Source organism: Vigna umbellata, chromosome 5 (assembly GCF_029865625.1).
Source record: "Vigna umbellata cultivar VRB3 chromosome 5, Vumbellata_1.0, whole genome shotgun sequence".
Lineage (NCBI taxonomy): Eukaryota > Viridiplantae > Streptophyta > Magnoliopsida > Fabales > Fabaceae > Vigna > Vigna umbellata.
The window spans coordinates 50,279,332-50,300,410 of NC_142169.1; the positions used below are offsets into that span (position 1 = coordinate 50,279,332).

The 21,079-nt window shown below is 36.4% G+C and overlaps 1 pseudogene; it reads right to left on the minus strand.

The window, feature by feature from the left end:
• Positions 1 to 130: 130 nt before the first annotated feature.
• LOC148198533 (uncharacterized) lies at positions 131 to 20,193 on the minus strand (annotated as a pseudogene).
• Between the last annotated feature and the right edge of the window lie 886 nt (positions 20,194 to 21,079).

The following is a 21,079-nucleotide window of genomic DNA, read 5'->3' on the forward strand; positions in this document are numbered from 1 at the left end:
AGACCTTTACACTTTTACTCAAGCTTTTGGCCCTTAACATCATAATTTTCTTGTTGGGGCATTCTTGAGACTTGTGCACCATGCTTTGACACTTAGAACAAAAGGTGTCTTTTATTTTCTTTTTACCTTCTTATTTTTCTCTTTCTTTTTCCATTTTCTTTGTCATTTGTGCTTGATCCTCTTCCACTTGAGAAGGTGTGAGAGGATGAAGTACAAACTTCTTTTTATTGTGAGTGATGGTTATTTCATTGGTGTGGCCATTATGTAGAGATTCTCTATCAAAAAGCCAAGGCCTTCCTAATAAAATGTGATAAGCATCCATAGGTACTATATCACATAGCACACTATCTTCATAATTCCCTATGGATAGCTTGACCATCACTTGTTGATTAACTTCTAATTCCTTGTCCTCATTGATCCATTGGAGTTTATAAGATTGAGGATGAGGAAAAGCAGCTAATCCAAGCTTGTTAACCAACCTAGTGCTACAACAATTTGAACATGAGCCACTATCCACAACAAGGGAACATGTTTTGTCTAAGATTTTACATCTAGTGTGGAAGATGTTATCTTTTTGTGTGTGCTCTTGTGAACTAGGTTGATTATGGAGAACCCTTCTTAACATAAGAAGTTCTCCCTCACAAGGATGGGCATCCTCACTTGGGCTTTCTTCTTCTTTCTTTGCACCACTTCTCTCACTCTCACTATCACTTTCCTCATCTTGGCTACTATATAAATCAATACCCCTTAAGATCATGGTCTTTTTGGTGGGGCATTGTGATGCAATGTGACCTCTACCAAGACACTTGAAACACTTAATTTCACTAGTGTGAGTGTGAGATGATGTTCCCACCCTTGGCCTTTCTTTTTCTTTCTCTTCTCTCTTCTCCCTCCCTAGATTCCTATAGGGTTCTTCTTCTACCACTTGCTTACCCTCCCTCTTGTAGTCTTTCTTAACACTAGAGTTAGAGTGGAAAGCTTTCAAACTTTTTCTTAAGAGTTGTTGCTCTACCTTAATGCAAATTTGTACGAAGTCATTTAAGTCTTGGTAGGGCAACAATTCCACTATATCCCTAATCTCAAGATTAAGACCACTTAGAAACCTAGAGATGGTGGTCTCTTCTTCCTCCCTAATTCCCGCCCTCAACATGTAGAGCTCCATATTTTGCCTATAGCTCTCAATGCTTGATAACAGTTGAAAAACTGTTATTTTTATACCTAAAATTGACTTTAATTACAACCTTTATGCCTTAGAAATTAGCTTGAACTCATGATTTTGTTGAATTCTTGGAAATAATAGAGTTGGACATGTTTTATGCTTGATTGTCTTGTTTTATCAGGTTTTTAGATGAAATTGATGAAAGAAGTGAAAAGGGAAAGAGAAGGAATAAAAAAAGGACACAAACAGTGCAAAAGAAGTGAAAGCCGAAAACACCCCTCAAAGGCATTTTCCCCCTGAGCGACAGTACCGCTGAGGGGCATTTTCCCCCTCAATGCCAATTACCAAATTGCGTTAGAACCGCTGAGGGGCAACTTTGCAGCTGAGGGGAAGAACCGTGGTGCACTAGTACCGCTGAGGGGCGTTTTCCCCCTGAGCGGTATTATTTTGGGCTTGGCCTTGATTTTCTGTATTTTTTAGAATAGTATATAAGTTCTAGGACGTTTTAGGGTTTGGATCTTTGGCTAGGAGGAAGCAGAAACACACTTTTGACCCCTTGAGGGTAGAACTGGAGATGGTGACAACTCTCCACTTCTCTTTGTCGGGTTTTTCAATCTCTTTCATTCCATTATTCATCTAGTTCTTCCATGATGATGGAGAACTAAACTTTTATTGTTGTTGGGGAATCAATGTAAATCTTTAGAAACTCTCTTGTATGGAATTTGTTCTTCAAGATCAGTTATATGATACATGCTTTCTTTCATTAATAGTTAGGGTTTTTCTTCTTTGCTCAAAGCATGCATAGTTTAACTCATTCGATGTCATGATTATTGATTTTGTCGATACGGAGACGTACGGGGAAGTCTAGATTTGGGGAATCTCTCCCAACAGTATATTACCAACCTAGAGATAGGAGTATGATAGTTGGTTGCCTTTAAGCTTCTGTTCACTCTAATGCATGATTAATTGTTAGGGAGACAAGAGATTGTAAACTAGTGATTATGATTAGGCTTTCTTCGTCGAGAGATCGGGTTTAAAGTAATTTAGAAAGTGGCATTAACATTAATGAAAAGATTGATGAATTCCTAAATACAAGAGAGTGGAAAAGATTAACTTGATAAACCCCAACAACATATTCATCCATATAATTCAATTCATGCTTTTGTTTCTCCTTGCCATTGATCATCACATGCATTCATGTTTACTTTTCAGTATTTTGCATTCTAAACCTATAATAGTTTGTTATCAAGTCTTAATTAATTAACTAATCACATAAGTGTCTAGGCCTTGAGTCTCTTGGGAAACGATACTTGGTCTTTCCAAGATTATTACTTGCTACGATTCGGTCACACTTGTCGAGGGAAAAACAAGTTTGTGGTGCCGTTTTTCAGTGTTCATAAATTTGTCAACAATGCTCAATGCTCTTTGTTAGAGTCTTTGGAGTTTGTCCATTAGCTCCCTATGATAGTATGAGGGAATGTGCCTTCTTCTTATGGCACTTTTCAAGTCATTCCAATAGGTGACTTGGGGAAAATTAGATAGTCTTCTCTCTCTCACAAGGGAGATCCACCAATACATGGCATTCCCTTGGAAACTCAATGTGGCCAATGTGACCTTTCTCCCCTCACTCACTTGATGACACTTAAAGAGTTGTTCAACTTTCATCTCCCAATCTAAGTATGCCTCAACATCTTCTTTACCATGGAAATGGGGGAGGTCTACTTTAATCTCTCTTGGAGTGTTCTCTCTATCATGAATTCTATGTGGGTGAGGTTGATAGTATTGGTTTGCAAGCGTACGATCTACCTCATGGTGTGTGAGTTGAGTTGGAGTTTTAGAACTCCTCCTTGTATGAATCCTACTTCTCTTTATTTCCTCTTTGGCTTTTTGTTGTTTCTCATTAAGGACTCTAAGTTCTTCTTCTAACTTAGCAAGATACTTTTCTCTTTCAATTCTTTCTTTTTCTTTGAGAAGGGTTTCTTGCCTTTGCCAAATTTTAAGTGACTTTAGCTCTTTTGCTAAATTTTTCAAAGTGGGTTTTACATCCTCACTAGAGTCACTTCCAATTTCATAGAAATTAGTCTTAGAAATCCTTAAAGGTTTTCAAAAATATGCAATGCAACAAACAAATACTTAAATTTCAATGAAAGATCCTTAAGAGACTTAAGGAGGAAAAAGACACCTAAGTTCACTTCCAGGAAAGGGAGGTGAATCACAATGGATTTCTTAAATACCAAGTCTTTCCTAGCCAAAGTTTACCTTAAGCACTCTTGAACCAAATTTCTCAAAGGGAACTAAAGATGAAATTAAAGTTGACACACACTAAGTTATCACAATTAAAGAAAGCAAATAAACTAGCTATGCGGCCTAATGATTAAGTTAGAAGAACTTTGGTTCCTCCAACCAACCAACTAAAAAAAAACGAAAATTACTAAGAAATAAAGGTTCTTGTTAGGAGATGAGATTGAGCACCAAAGACTCCCCCAAGACACCTAACAAGGCCATGAGTTACAAGAGAAAAAAAAAGAAGAAGAAAGATTACAAAGCCAAAAATTACAAGCAAATCAAAGCTACCTCCCAAGGTGTTTCTCTCCTTTTTTTTTTTTGGCTACCACTCTAGACTTCAAGCTCCCTTTGGGTCTCCACCACCTAGAAGGCTACCTCTAAGATATTGGATCACCTCACAAAGAGAACCTACACCACACAAAGTAACCAAAGCCGAAATTGTGCTAGAAGAAACAAGGGATAAAAGCAATAAAAAGGTCCAAAAACAAGAAAGGCTTTGCAAAAGGAATTTAATTATGAAAAAACTAAGAAATCCAAGAAGGCAAGCAAGAAATTAAAGATTAATAAACAAAGGTTAGCACTCAAAAGAAATCCTAATGAAAGGTGTAGAATAGATTCACAAAACAAAAACTACTAGAAGAAAAGTGGGTGTTTCTTGTCTTTTGGCAACTTTGAGCAAATGAGGCACTAAGGCCACTCTTTTAACATCATAGCCAAGACTTTTAGCCACTTCAAAGTGAATATAAAAACCCAAAACAGTGAGCAAAACACTTTCCAAAACAGATTGCACAAAAACAATGGTAGTGGTCTAAGCACAAAATATTTTTCAGTACTTTTCTAGACTCTCTTTAGTACTCTTTTGAGGCCTTTTGCTTAAAAGCTTTTAGCACTTTGTTTTCACTCTTTTAAGGTGCAAAAGAAGACCACCACACACTTGTAGCAGAGGTGATATATGGATTTTAAAAGCCACAAAGACAAGAAACACAGAATAGAAGAGAATCCTACTAGAATCAAAATGGAGTTGAAAACTAAAAACATCAATAGAGATTTTTTTTTAAGAGCTTGCCAATGATCTAATGGCAAGTATGAACCCAAAACATCAAAGATAAGACCCTCAAATGGTTGTATATGGTGCAGTTTTGCAAACTAAGTTATATATTTTTTTTGAAGATTTTTCAAAGTTACTAGAGAAAATGGACAAGAAAAGAACTACACATGACTCTAGACAAACATGGATGGATTAAAAACTTAAAATGACCCAATCAATGAAATGCACCAAATATAAAATCAATAAAAGACCCAACAAAAAAGTAAGGAATGACTCAAAAAGGAAAAGGAACAAAAGAGTAGCCAAAACTAACAAAATATAACTTGAAAAACGCTATGACAACATTCTGGCAGATTTGACCTTTGCTGCGTGTTTTACTTATAACTTTTTGCACATAACTCCAAATGAAGTGATTCTTTTTTTGTTGAAAAACTAGACTCAAAGGGCTTTCATTTGTATATTTTTACTTATTTTTAGGACAACTGGGCTAGATGCAGTTTAAGTTTCAAAATCGTTCCAGTTTACTGCCAGAAAAAAAATGATAGATGAAAAAGAAAAAAACACAACAAGACAAGTAAGGAAAGCATTAAACAACAAGGAAATAACAAAGGATCAAGACCAAAAAACTTAGATCTTTGAAGAACCAAGGCTCTTGATACCAAATGATGGCAATGCTCTAACTAGGACAAGCCAAATCTAGAAGCAAATCAAGCCATAAGTTCATGGATGAAGATTGCGGAATTTGGTGGTGGTGAAAGGTGTTGATAGCTCATGGTTTTGGGTGTTTGAATGGTGATGGAAGGTGTGTTTGGTGGTTCTCTAAGAGAGGTTGGGCCAACTCTTGGAGGAAGGTGGCTAGAGGAGGCCACTTGGGTTGCTCTAGCCTAGGGTGACCTTAAAAGAGTAGTATGGCACAAAAATGACAGCATAACTTTACTCTAAATCAAAGGTGATTACATGATGGAGAACACCTCTATTTATAGGCTAAGGTGTCTCAAAATGGGCTGAAATTTTAACCTAAAAGATCCACCTTGGTTGTCTTGGAGAGCAAGGAGAAATCCTCTCCAATAGGAGGGAGACAAGTGGCAAAAATCCTCTCAAATGAGAGAGTGACATGTGGCCACTACCTATGGAAAAACTCTCCATTCCTAGAGTGACACATGACCACTAACTAGGAGGAAAACTCTCCAATGGGAAGCTTCCACATGTCTAAAACGAAATTATTTTCCTTTGTTCTCCAAGCTTAGCCAAAATGTTGACCCCTTGGTCAACACACTCATTTTGGAGGTCCAAGCATAGTCAACTTTGGGCCTTGACCCTTTGTTGACTTGTTTGGTCAAAATCCTATTCTACTTGGCCCAAAATACAAGGCCCAATTGAAATGCTACACTACTAGGCCCATAATACCAAGCCCAAATAAAATCTAGACTACTTAGCTCATAATACAAAGCCCAAATAAAATCTAAACTACTTGACCCAAAATACAAGGCCTAAAATTATTCTTACTCTACTAAATCTTCATGATGACTTAAGATGGCACAAGAGAAAGAGTCTAGGCCTATCTTCTATAGATGCCTCCAACACTTCATTAATGTCCTAGGTTATGGCAAGGGGTATGCCATCAAACCATATATCCCTTAGTGCAAGGATAAGGTAATTGTGACAAAGCAATACCACAAACATTATTGAAAACATGAGCAAATGTACGTTTCTGTATCCACATAGTTGAAGATAATTTAGAGGAATATGATTGTCCCTAATCATGTAGACAATCCCAAGGGATATGAAATTCGAAGATGAAACCATCTCAAAGCTAAATAACCAAACAACTATTGGGGTACACTACAACATTAAACACTAATAAGCTTCGTCTTCACTTAGAATCACTCAGCAATATCAAGAACATAAAGTGTCATGATCTAGAGAAGTGTAAGATTGGGAAAGAAACACTAAAAGGAAAAAGCACGACTTAATTACTTTTTAAGTCCCTCATAAATTTATGTATTTTTAATTGAGTCCTATTAACATTTTCTTGTCTATTATTGGATACTATACTTTTTTATTTTTCAATTGAATCCTATCATTTAATTTTTTTCGTTAATTGGGTGGCATGAATGTTATCTTATTCTATCATCATCTAACTTTCCTATCTCCATGTTTTAATGTGAGATTTAATGGTTAATATGAAACAATATTTGAATAAAATAAAAGTTACTTATTGTTCTACATTAATAGTAATATTTTTTTATAATTAATCACAAAACCTAATATTTTTATAGCATATGAAGACTAAGAAAATGATGAAATAAGATAATATGAGACTCAATTGAAAAATATAAAAATTAAAACACTCTAAATATAAAAAATTAATAGGGATTCAATTGAAAATATCTAAATTTAAAGCATTAAAAATTTAATTAAGTAAATAAATAACATATATCTGATAATGTCTTAGAGGAAAAAAGTTGTTACAAACTTTAGTAGTTGGGTTATGTTTGGTTTTATATTTTGGATATTTAAAATTCACTTTGAAGAGTAAACTTTGTTTCTTAGTATATTTGATTATTCTCAATGACACTTTTATATGTTCAATTGAAAATGGGCCCTTTGAATTTTATTGGGCGTGCTTGGTCTAGGTATAATTGGGAACAAAGTTCAAGCATGTTATAATGATTTTGGTGTAATTATAATGTCATTTAAATCTTCTAAAAATATAAGAGAAACTGGTAACAACTTATTTTAGCATAATTCCACCACTAAATAGAGTATTATATACTTGGTATTAAGTATGAATATACATTGAAAAATAAAGTTCACATTTATAATTCTTCAATGCTTTTCAAAATAGAAAAGAAACTATTTCTCAAAATGTAAATTTAATCTAATATGAAGAGGAATATATAATATAAACTATATATATAATCAGTAGAGAAAACTTTTATCGACCCAATATCCATCACTCCCACTTGTATCATCATCTACTCATATATAACATACAATAATAGCATGTGAATAATGTAACACCCTAGTATTTGGGATGCCCTCTGTATCGGATATTGTGTTTACCGAACGGTTACTAATTATTAACCGTTCGATCAACACCAAATCTAAAATATCTAGTTAAAGATATTAGATATGCTGTTTATGAGAAACCGACCGGATTTTAAGGTAAGTTTGTTTATATTTTATTGGGCCTGTGTTAGTTTAGGGTCCATGAGGTAAATTATAAATATAAGGTCAAGACCAACTGCTAGGTACGTTCCATTCACATTCTACTCATGCTCTACCGAGTTCATAATACTCAATTATCATAATATTCATTTGTGAGCAACAGCTACTTCAACAGACGCCTAACTTGAGCATCAGAGTGCCTTTGCAAGTACCTCCCCCCCTCTGTCCAAAAGGCAACCGTGTGGTTCCCACTAAAGGTCGAGCGGTTGTAGCGGAGCGAGCGGCTCGGATTGAAGGAAAGCGAACGACTTCGACAATCAGGCGTTCGGAGGCAAGGAAAATACGTTAGAAAGGTCAATGTCTTGGTCCCACAAAATATCTACCGAAACATTTTGGCGCCCACGTGGGGCCGGGGGGCATCCCTTATAACCATAAGGAACCGTACAAGGATGCAATCTCACCATCAACGTCAACAAGCTTCTACAGCTTTACAGATAATTATTTTGATATAGATTCATTTTATTATTTAATTTACATAATTTAATTTAAATATCTTAATTCCATATTATAATATTGTTCAAGATTTATTAAGGGTCCAATGATGCCACTAGTACAAAAAATATGACCGGTTGCATTTTTGTAAATAAATGCAATTATTTAACGTTGTTTAGAATTGTAATTCGATGTAAAAGGATATAAAACGTCGAATGCCCCAGCGTTAAACGTCAAAAGGTTAGTGAATTCAATAAAAATTTGAGCGGGAGATTGAAAATTTATTCGCTTTATCTTAGCGCGCAAGACACTCTTCTCTGCTTAAACTTTTCTCGAATGAAGTTTGACGACCATCACATGTAATCTTTCTTTCATTTGATACAAATGCATGTTAATTTACTAACTTAGGTATGATTTTCATTTGTTTTGACCGATTATTTTCGTGTTCTTGTCCTTCATAGGCGCATTCTTTTTTCTCTCTCACTTGTGGCAACTCTTTATTCCGATGAACCAAGGTTAGTTTTCGTTTTCGTTTTGAAGAACTTATTTGTTGAACTTGTTTGTTGTTATTTTTTGTTGAACTTGTTTGTTGTTGTTGTTTGGTTGAACTTGTTTGTTGTTGTTTGATTGAACTTGTTTGTTGTTTGTTATTGTTGTTGATACTATATTACACATTCATAGTTTATGCTTTACAAAATACCAAAAACTGAAATTTGTTGTTTTTCTGCTTTTCAAATCTCGTAGAGTTGTAAAAAAGGATCATAATTAATTAAAAAAATAAAAAATTGATTAACTTCGTTTATTGATAAAATTTAACGTTAAATTTAACGTCGAATTTTTAAAATTTGATGTCAATTTAACGTCTCCCGATATGACGTCATTATCGAATTCGACGTGAAAGACCCAAAATATTTGACTTTGTACGCTGTTTTTGTACTAGTGTGAACTCACCACTTAGCCAAATTTGGCATCAAGTGTTCAACCATGTCATAGGAATTCGGCCATTCGGCCTCACAAGTATTAGGCCGTTTGGCCTCACAGGAATTTCGCCATTCAGCCTTGCAGGTATTAGGTTGTTCGGCATCACAGGAATTTGGTCATTCGGCCTCACAGGTATTCGACCCTTCGGCCTCACAGGTATTCGACCCTTCGGCCTCAACTATTAGGGCATTTGGCCTCACAAGTATTCGGCCCTTCGGCCTCAACTATTAGGCCATTCGGCCTCACAGGTATTTGGCCCTTTAGCCTCAACTATTAGGTCACTCGGCCTCACAAGTATTAGGCCATTCGGCCTCACAGGTATTAGGCCATTCGGACTCACAAGTATTCGGCCCTTCGGCCTCAACTATTAGGCCATTCGGTCTCACAGGTATTAGGTCAGTATTAGGTCATTCGGCCTCACAGGTATTCGGCCTTTCGGCCTTAACTATTAGACTATTCGGCCTCACAGGTACTCGGCCAATCGACCTTACAGGACTATAAATCAAAGACAGTTCCCCATGGACTATAAATCAAAGACAATCCCCCATGGACTATAAACTGAGTGGTAAAGACAGTCCCCCATGGACTATAAACCGAGCGATAAAGACAGTCCCCATGGACTATAAACTGAGCGGTAAAGACAATCCCCCATGAACTATAAAGTGAGTAGTAAAGACAGTCCCCCATGGCCGAACGGAAAATAAAGTCCCCCATGGACTATAAATCGAGCGGTAAATACAGTTCCCCATGGACTATAAATCGAACGATAAAGACAGTCCCAAGATGAAGGCTCACTCACAGGTATTCAACCCTTTGGCTTCTCAAGTATTTGGTCATTCGACCTTCATATGTATTCGGAAATTCGGCTTCAGGTATTTGGCCATTCAGCCTCAACTGCTCGGCCTTCCATGACCTCAAGTGTTCAAACATTTGGTGATCCGACTTCATAACCAAAATTATTTAATTGGTTGACTACATTTTTCTAACCACATGCAGATTCAAATTGTTTTTCCTCTTCAGTATAGGTGACAACATCCTACACACAAACCGACCGGCCTGTTTCAAGCTCATAAGTCCTATAGTTAATCATAGATAAAAGTCGAACGATTAACTCAGACTTGGGAGGCATGTATCAGATATTGTGTTTACCGAACGATTACTAATTATTAACCGTTCGGTCAACACCAAATCTAAAATATCTAGTTAAAGATATTGGATATGCTATTTATGAGAAATCGACCAAATTTTAAGGTAAGTTTGTTTAGATTTTATTGGGCCTGTGTCAGTTTAGGGTCCATGAGGTAAATTATAAATATAAGGTCAGGGCTAACAGGAAGGTACGTTCCATTCACATTCTACTCACGCTCTACTGAGTTCATAATACTCAATTATCATAATATTTATTTGTGAGCAACAGCTCCTTCAACAAACATCTAACTTGAGTGTCAGAGTGCCTTTGCAGGTACCTCCTCCCCTCTGTCCAGAAGGCAACCGTGCGGTCCCCACTAAAGGTCGAGCGGTCCTAGAGGAGCAAGCAGCTTAGATTGAAGGTAAGCGAGCGACTTCGAAAATTCAGGCGTTCGGAGGCAAGGAGAATACGTCAGAAAGGTCAATGTCTCGGTCCCACAAAATATCTATCGAAACACCCTGGGTTTACATAAACTTTTGAAAACTTAACTCTGATACCATTGCAATATACAAATTAAATAAAAACTTTTATTTACTATAACTGAATTTAGAAAACTTCATAAATGAAATGTAACTATAAAGAATTCATGGAATCTGGTTACAAAACTATTAGCATTGAAATTAAAATCCCATAGTTCTCCCATGTATATCGTTGCTCCACTCCGCTTTAGCTACATTTGTTACAACATCTACTCTCGTACACATATGATCATCGTAGGGGGAAACCACAACCACAATATGCAAGGGTGAGCTAAAAAAAATAAGTCATATAAAGATACATATATATTAAAGATCAACTTATAATAAGGATTCAGAATAATACATATATCCATACACCTACACACATCTATGTTAACACTCCAGAAAGTGTACTGAATCATATCAAGTACTAATAAAATGTTAAGACCAAGTATCGTTTCCCAAAGGACTCACGGCCTAAACAATTATGTGACTTCTTGATTAAATTAGACTTGTAAACAAAAGCTTTTAGGTTTAGATGCAAATACTGAAAAATAAATATCAATGCATGTATTGATCAATTGGATTGAAAGATCCAAAAGTGATTGATGTAAAATATGAATGATTATGTTGTTGGGGTTTCCGACTCATCCTATCCACTCTCATGTATTCAAGAATTCATCTTTCTTCATTAATGTTAATGTCACTTTCTAATTTACCTTAAACCCGATGTCTCGGTGAAGAAATCCTACTCCTAATCACTAGTTTACAATGTCTTGTCTCCCTAACAATTATTCATGCATTACATTCGCACAGAAGCTTAAAGGCAACCAATCCTCCTATCCCTATGTCTAGGTAATATTGCTCTTGGGAGAATTTCCTCAGTTCTAGATGTACCTATATGTGTCCATATAGATAACATCAATGATCATGCAATTGATTGAGTTAAACAAAGCATGCATAGAGTATAGAAGAAAAACCCTAACAATTAATGAAGCAAAGCATATAAAATATAGAACCAATTCAATACATGAGAGTTTCAAAGGATTACATCAGTTCCCCAACAACAATGGAGGTTGGTGGAACTAGATGAAAAACAATGAAAGAATGAAAGATAAAACCCTAGAATTTGAAGAAAGGAGCTTCCGCATCCAAAATCCTCCTCCAAGGGGTGAAAACCAATCTGGAGTTACAATCACGGGGGCCGAAACCAATTTACTTTCCAAGATGTCAAAGGCTTTCAAACATTCTTCATCCATCACAAAAGGTACATCTTTAACAAGCAGATTACTCAATGGTTTTCCAATTCTCGAGAAGTCTTTATTAAATCATTCATAAAATTCAGCATGGCCTAAAAAGCTTCTGATTCCCTTCACATTTGTTGGTGGTGGATGTAACACCCCGATTTTCGGAATGTCACGATGTAAAAAGTTTTTCGCAAAATATTTCCATAAATTTTTTTTTAATACAATTAAACTTTATTTGATTAAAATGTGGAAGCTAAACATAATTATAAACGTTTCCGGTTCAAATCGAAAATCTCAAATAATCTCTTTTACAATAAGAATATCAAGTATAGAAACTTTTAAATAGATAAATAATTATTCCCAAAATAAAAGATCTCAACTCTCACGTCATCTACTTCAATCCAGTGTTTATCTGCAACGCTATCTACTCCCGTACATGTAAGATCATCGTAGGTGGAAACCACAACCACAACATTTCAGGGTGAGCAACCAAAAATTATCATATCACACAATATACAATAATCATATTAACTACAATAATAACCAAACATAAACATATATCATCACAACATTAATATCACAACAATAACATCACAAAATTAACATCACAACTCAATGGTCTATTTCCTCTACACTACCACACCATCTAATCACCATAACCAATTCATTACGAGTCACACGACATCCTCCTTCTGAATCACCCGACAAAAATAGAACCTCTTTCCCGTATCACCCGGACGAAGAATCATTACTACTAAACCACTCTCTTCCCGCATCACACGACCGAAGAAACATGACCACCAAAACATCTCTTCCCTCATCACACGGCCGAAGAGTCATCACTATCAAACCATCATCTTCCCGCATCACACAGCCGAAGAGTCATACTATCAAACCATCATCTTCCCGCATCACACGACCGAAGAGAATTTCTTTCCAACATCACACGGCTGAAAGACTTATTACTATCAAATCATCATCTTCCCGCATCACACGGCCGAAGAGAATTTCTTTCCCGCATCACACGGCCGAAAGAGTTATCACTCCCAAATCATCATCTTCCCGCATCACACGGCCGAAGAGTCATCACTATCAAACCATCATCTTCCCGCATCACACGCCAAGAGTCATCACTTCGAAATCATCATCTTCCAGCATCACACGGCCGAAGAGAATCACTACCAAATCATCATAATCTTTCCGCATCACACAACCGAAGAGAAGTTCTTTCCCGCATCACACGGCCGAAAGAGTCATCAATACCAAATCATCATCTTCCCACATCACATGGCCGAAGAAAATTTCTTTCCCGCATCACACAGCCGAAAGAGTCATCACTACCAAATTGTCATTATTATTTAATTCAATTAAATAACATCGTAACACAACTCTCGCTCTCAAATGCTTTGCGTCTACTATTTCAAAAGAAAGAACCCTCACTCTCCTTTATTTTATACCACGTTTGAGTAGAAAAAGAATAAACCATTCACAGGGTTAATATTTTAACACCTGAAACTCCAAATACAAAAATCAAAGAACATCACCCACTGATTACACTTATTTTTCTAAACTCATTCTTCTCTCCACTCAAGTCGTGGGTCCCACCTATATTCTTTAAATTTCAAACCAAAAGCCAAACCAATTCCTCTCTCTCTAACGTAACCCTTAATATACATACATATAAATTTATATTATATTAATATAATGGATCTCGATATTCTAACAAAATTTTAACACATTTTTAACAACGCCAGGTGTCAGTAGTGCATTGGTCCAATTTTTTTTCTTTTATTTCTGAAATTGTGACATCGAAATTGATGAGAGCTTCAGAAAATTTGGGATTTCAAATATACCCCTTGCCCTATTTCGTTAGAAATCACCGTTCTCTTTCTTCCTTATCGTTCACCATCTTCGTTCTAGCTCTCCCTTTTGGTTTTCGGTCTCCTTCTTCCTTGTGGTTGTCGCTCTTCCTTGTCGTTCTCCTTCTGTGTTTTCGTTACATCTCTTTGTTTTGGTCAATGTCGTCCTCTTTGTTGAGTGTATTGTGCAAAATGGCAAGTTCCGGTAACCATGGTCCTTCGACGAGCAAGGAAAATGCATTCTTCCTTCATTTTGTATATTGCGTTTTCGGTTTGGATTTTGGGTTTTCCCTATTAAGTTTTTTGTTGTTTTTGTTTTAGGGCTTTTATGTTTTGGTTATTTTGTTTGTTGTTGATGTAGTTGAAGGTTAGTCACTCCTTTTTAACAAAGTATATTTCTACTTTGAACCAGCATTTGACGGAGGAGCACCGGTCACTGATTGCGAAGATGGTGGACAGAGTGTTTTATGTGAAGAACCGTCCATGAACACTGGATTTTTTTCCCCGGGAGGCATGTCCACCAATCCACCTCCAATGAAGACTTATGTGAGGATGAGGTCACGAAGGCGTTACAAGAGCAGAGTGCTTAGGACTCCTTACACTCGATTTCTTAGAATAAAATATGAGTGATATTTGTATAGATTTCTTAAGAGAAAGTAATACAAAATTGTACATAGATGACAAATGTTTGTAATTTGGAATATATTTTGTTTAATGTTAAGAGAAAGTAATACAAAATTGTACATATTATTAATGTTAATTGAATTTCCTTTGTTATTGTCATTGTGAAATGAGGTTTTGTTTGAATTGTTAATGAATAAAATGGCCACTTTGATTAGTATTGATGTATTTGATGGAGGAATGAAACAATGCTTGTGACATGATGAAGTTAGGTGAAGTCCTAGAACTTCTGCACCAAAAAACACACTTGTAATCGATTACAACTCATTGGTAAACGATTACACGAACAAAATCCAGGCTTTGTACAGAAACTTGTACTGTAGGAGTCAGCTGTGATAACCTAGGTGACCACAGTCAAAATTTTTAATTTTTTGACATAAGTCCACTAGTTTTCACTTGATTTTGGTGTTTAAGTGTGAGTAGAGGCTGGAAAGTCATGTTTGGGCACCCCATGATTGAGGAAAGGAACAATGTTTATGAGATGAACAACTTAGATGAAGTCTTGAAACTTCTGCACCAAAAAATACACTTGTAATCGTTTACAGAGGCTTGGTAAACGATTACACGAACAAAATCCAGGATTTGTACAGAAACTTGTACTGGAGGAGTCAGTTGTGGTAACCTAGGTGACCATAGTCAAAATTTTTAATTTTTTGGCATAAATCCACTAGTTTTCACTTGATTTTAGTGTTTAAGTGTGAGTAGATGTTGTAAAGTAATGTTTGGGCACCCCATGATTGAGGAAAGGAATAATGTTTATGAGATGAACAACTTAGATGAAGTCTTGAAACTTCTGCACCAAAAAATACACTTGTAATCGTTTACAGATGCTTGGTAAACGATTATACGAACAAAATCCAGGATTTGTACAGAAACTTGTACTACAGGAGTCAACTGTGGTAATCTAGGTGACCACATTCAAAATTTTTAATTTTTTAACATAAATCCACTGGTTTTCACTTGATTTTGGTGTTTAAGTGTGAGTAAAGGCTGGAAAGTCATGTTTGGACACCCCATGATTGAGGAAAGAAACAATGTTTATGAGATGAACAACTTAGATGAAGTCTTGAAACTTCTGCACCAAAAAATACACTTGTAATCGTTTACTGATGCTTGGTAAACGATTACACAAAATCCAGGATTTGTACAAAAACTTGTACTGGAGGAGTCAGTTGTGGTAACCTAAGTGACCATAGTCAAAATTTTTAATTTTTTGGCATAAATCCACTGGTTTTCACTTGATTTTAGTGTTTAAGTGTGAGTAGAGGCTGGAAAGTCATGTTTGGACACCCCAGTATTCACAAAAGTAATAATGCTTTATAGTCGATTTTTTTGTTCAGAAGTCTATTACAGAACTTATTCAAGTACGTATTTATCAACAATAATTCGCAAAAGGTTGATGTATACATTCATAATGAGAACTTTAAATTTCCATAAAGCACTTGAGTATTAAAAACATTACAATAGTAAAGTAGCAACATAGTAATCCATGCCTCGCTGGTGTGTGCGGAAAACCAACTTCCACCTCGCCGGTGTGTACGAAATACCAAAACGTCACCACCGACGAACTTCCAAATAGGGGGAAATGATAGAACTCAGACATTGCGAAAACACAATACGAGTGTTTCTGAATAATTTTTGAAAGTCGAAAAAGAGTGGCGGAGATTCTCAAAAGAGTGGAGAGCGAAGAACGACTTCGCAAAAGTGCTTAACTTTGAAAGAAGAAGACTCAAACAGGAGATTCGAAAGAGTGGCAGAGAGCGGAGACCGACTTCGCAAAAGTGCAAAACTTTGAAAGAAGAAGACTCACACCGGAGAATCGAAAGAGTGGTAGAGAACGGAGACCGAGTTCACAAATGTGCTAAACTTGGAAAGAAGAAGACTCAATCCGCAAAAAGGGTTTCTGAATATTGTTTCTTTCCAAAAAAGCCCTCTTGGACAAGCCGGTTCCATTTAAAAATTAAGCTAATCATTTCGCGACACGTGGCATTGTCAAATAGTTGGCAAAAATTTGTTGTCAAATAACATTTTCCTAATATAATATATATATATATATATATATATATATATATATATATATATATATATATATATATATATATATATATATATATATATATATATATAACTTACGTAACCTCCACTTTCTTTTATATATATATACACTATATTAGTATTAATATACGTAACTCCTTCCTTCCTCGTGAATCTTGAAATCACGTAACCTTTCCCATGCAGAGCCTCACTCCCCTCTTTATTATTATTATTTTTTTTTCATTTAAACACTAAATCCCTCAGCACTTCTGCACTTACTGAATCCCATAATTTCACCCGTTCTTTCCCTAGTTTAGATAGTGTAGAACTGTGACTCATTATGGATGTAAAAAGAAGAGAAAAGAACCCCATGGTCCCATACAGAGCACGCATAAAACAACTGATTTTAAAAGTATAACATATATACTATCACCTCACCTTCCAAGACCAATCAAAGAGTTCAAGAAAAATGGACATACATCCAATACCCCAAGCGTTACACCATAGCACAAAACATTCAACCAAAACACAAACATTACGCATGACCAAATCAACAACAGTATTAAATCCAACACCACCCAATCCCTATACCCATATGATAAATTCTTGGCGACTCCCCTTACACGTAAAAGCAATAAGGATATATATACCATGCAGAAACCTCCTTCACTCATTACATTACCCAACTATACCCCAAGAACCCATGAACCCGTCACACATCATTTACTACAAAGGCACAGCCCCAACACACCCTGTCTAGAGGGTGTAGGTTTCGAAACTCCTAAGAGCACAACCCAAACATTCCCTAGGGTCTCAAACAAAACACCTAACATATGTATCTATTACCTCCACACTGTCCACCATCAAAGTAGTGAGAGCAAGCAATAATAAGCATACAACCACACGTAAAGATAAATCTAGCTACTCCCCTTACCTGGCTTCTAGAGTTGCTCACAAATTGTTTGGTTCCCGGTAGTTGAAGGGTTTCTCCTTCTTTCCATTAATGCCTTAGATCGAATGAAAGCCACTAGGGTTCCTCTCACCCTCACGGTGCAGCTAACAGATGTAGAAACAAGACGTTCTCTCTCGCTCTAGCACGATCTACTACTAGGTTTCCACACTCACGGATGCTTTTAGGGAATCCTCAAGTTTAGGGTTAGAGTTCTCTCTTTACTCTTCACGCCCATTAGATATTTTTCCCTAGATTTACCCTAATACAATTTATAAACATACTATTAAACCCATTAACCTATCTCGGCCCAAAATTCTCCTCCCTTATTTCTTCAAATAAAACTAGAGCTGTCGAAATGGGTTACAATCCGTGAACCAACCCTGCCCACCACGGGTTTGACCCGGGTTGAGTTAGAAAAAATTGTATTTTTTTTATGCGGGTCAGATTTCAATCCGGCTCGTTTAAACCCGGCTCATGCGGGTTGAACCCGTGGTGGGCCGAGTTGGTCCACCAACCCACCTACATAATTTTATTTTATTAAAATTTGATTTTAATTTTATAAAAAAATATTTACTATTTTATTTTTGCTTGAAAAAGTTAGTTACGTTCTTTATTTTCAAAATTAATTAAACACCCATGTTGGGAGTGAAATTTGTTTAGATTTGTATTATAGAAAGTTTGTAATTTTATTTTATTTTAAAAAATTGTAATTAAGTGAGCCAGTGAGTCAACCCGTTTACCCACCAACCTGTGGTGGGTCGAGCCGGGTTTGAATTTTTCTGACTCTCTAATAAATGAACCAGATTGGGTTGGCTCCCTAAGTGACCAACCCGTGGTGGGCCGGGTCTAGTCTGGCTCGGTAGCCCGTTTTGAAAGCTCTAAATAAAACTGTTAATATACTTCGCTTACTGGGCTTTGTTACCGAAATAGGCAAAAATGAATGGTATATTACGAAAATAGGTAAATTCAATTCAAAATACCAAAATGGGGAAGTCATGGGGGGTCAGAACGACTTCAAATGAAGAAGTCGTGGCCCCTTACACGACTTCACACTGTTCATTTGACCAGTGGTGAAGTTGTGCACCCCAAAAACGACTTCAGGGTCTTGTAATCGATTACAAGATCATGTAATCGATTACAAGATCCGGTAACCGATTACAAAATGTTGAAGTCGTGCCCACCCTGCATGACTTCAGTGTAGTAGGCAAAAATGATACTGGTAATCGATTACTACACTTTTGTAATCGATTACCAGTGTTTTAAGTGTGCAAGAAGCACCCTGGTAAGCGATTACAAGTTTGTTGTAATCGATTACCAGAGTGTTTTGGTTGGTTTATGAAAATTTGTATTGTCTGTTTACATATTTTATGTGTTGTTTGTGTTATAAGACAAAATAAATTGTGGTTATTATTTAATTAATGGAGACAAATTTAATAAAAACAGAAAAGAAAATTGATATGAAATATTAATAAGAAATATTAATAGTAATATATTAATAATCAATTGGATTACAAAAGGGTAAGATTAATAAATAACTAATGACGAAATGGACAATTTCCCCTATGATGACCTTCGTTGCGGCAGTAAAAGCATTTTTTTGGCTTATCTGGATTGGATTGATCCATTTCATTATGAATCCTATTTGTAGAAGTTCTTCCGGATGCCTTGCGTCGCATTTTAGGATATGGTATGAAGTTTGGACCTGTATACGCAAACCAATAATCTTGATTTTGGATTGGGTGAAATTGTACTTCATATGCCTTGAAAATGTTGTTAAGATTGTACACTGGATCGATTACTTGGTTTAGTGGGATATGCAAAAATGCACAAACGGCAATGACATGATGACATGGGAGACGAGTAGCCTGGAAGTGACCACAATCACACCACCATTCATTTAGCCTGACCTTATAGGAAAGTGGAACAGGGCGATATTGGTGAGGTGTTGAAATCTCTTGAACATCAAATTCAGAATTTTCACGGTTGTAGCGATGAACATGACAAAATGCGGATTGTTGTTGATTTTTCCTAATGATGTCGGGGATTTGTTCAGGAAATTGGTGGCCTGCTTATAGCATATAGTTCTCCTTTAATCCTCGTTCAACAAACCAGGATTGTGTCCTCTCAAATGTTGTTCTGATGAGAGCACATATTGGTAATGAACGTGCTCCCTTTAAAATGGAGTTGGTGCACTCAACAAGATTAATGGTCATATGTCCATATCTTCTCCCTCCATCAAAAGCCTGAGACCATTTTTTTAATGGGATTTTATCTATCCAATCAACTTGTGGGTATTGGATTTTATCTATCCAATCACCTTCTACAATGACAAAGGCCAATGGAAAAAGATTTCTATTGCCATCCTGAGCTATGGTGATGAGCAAAGTTCCATGATATTTACCCGTTAGAAATGTACCATCAACTTGGAGAATTGGTTTACAGTATTTGAATCCTTGTATTCAAGGACCGAAAGACCAGAAAACTCTTTCTATAATGTAGCAATTATTGTCAATTTCTCCATCAATCTCCACTGGAGAACCAGTGCATTGTAAAATTGTACCTGGATTTGCATCCTTCACGGCACGCAACCACCTCGGCATGTGGTTATAAGAGTCTTCCCAGTCTCCAAACTCCATAACAAGAGCCTTTTGTTTAGCAATCCAAGCTTTTCTGTATGACACAGAATATCCAAATCGAGCTTTAATATCTGCAATCAAACTCTTGATTGGAATGGATGGGTTTGTCCGGAATGAATTTGATACGATTGTGGCAATGTGCGTACTATCAAGATTTGTATGATCTTGAGATAGTATGGTTGACAAACTAAGGTGAACAATGCAAAATGATTATCAAACCCAACATATTTGCTTCCATAGCCAACCTCCCATCTGTTGGGTTGAACTTTGAAGGTAAATTATTTGAGGATTGGGCCGATAAATACAATATGGACGTAACAAGACAATTGATTTGTTTGCCACACAATCCTCCTACGAGTAGAATTCTAGCCGGCAATATATGACAGTTGAGACTAGAATATTACATTATGTTATATGCCGTGTTTTGTTTCCACGTGTTTCTAACTTTGCACAGGCAACCGAGGAAGATATTCTCTTAATGTGGATAATAATGACGGCAAACCAGATAAACTGGACCCATCTCATCTGACATAGGATGATGAAGGCTTTGAGGCTAGGTGCTCCTTTACCATATCCAATTTTGGTCACCCGGATCCTAAAACATTTTTAAATTCAATTGGAGGATGAAATATCTGTCCCACCTAGTAGGCATACCACAATATCAGGAGGAGTAATACAGTCATTTGGATTGACCAGAAACGCTGACAACAAATGGGTTCACAGAAATTCTCCTCCTCCACCTCAACGTCAAAATCAAGCACCTCCTCAACTACAACAACCACCACCCCTTGTTCAACAACAAACTACTTCATTTGATGACGTCATGAGGGGGATCAATGATCTCCGAACATTTGTTGAGGACAGATTCAACACAATGAATGAAAGC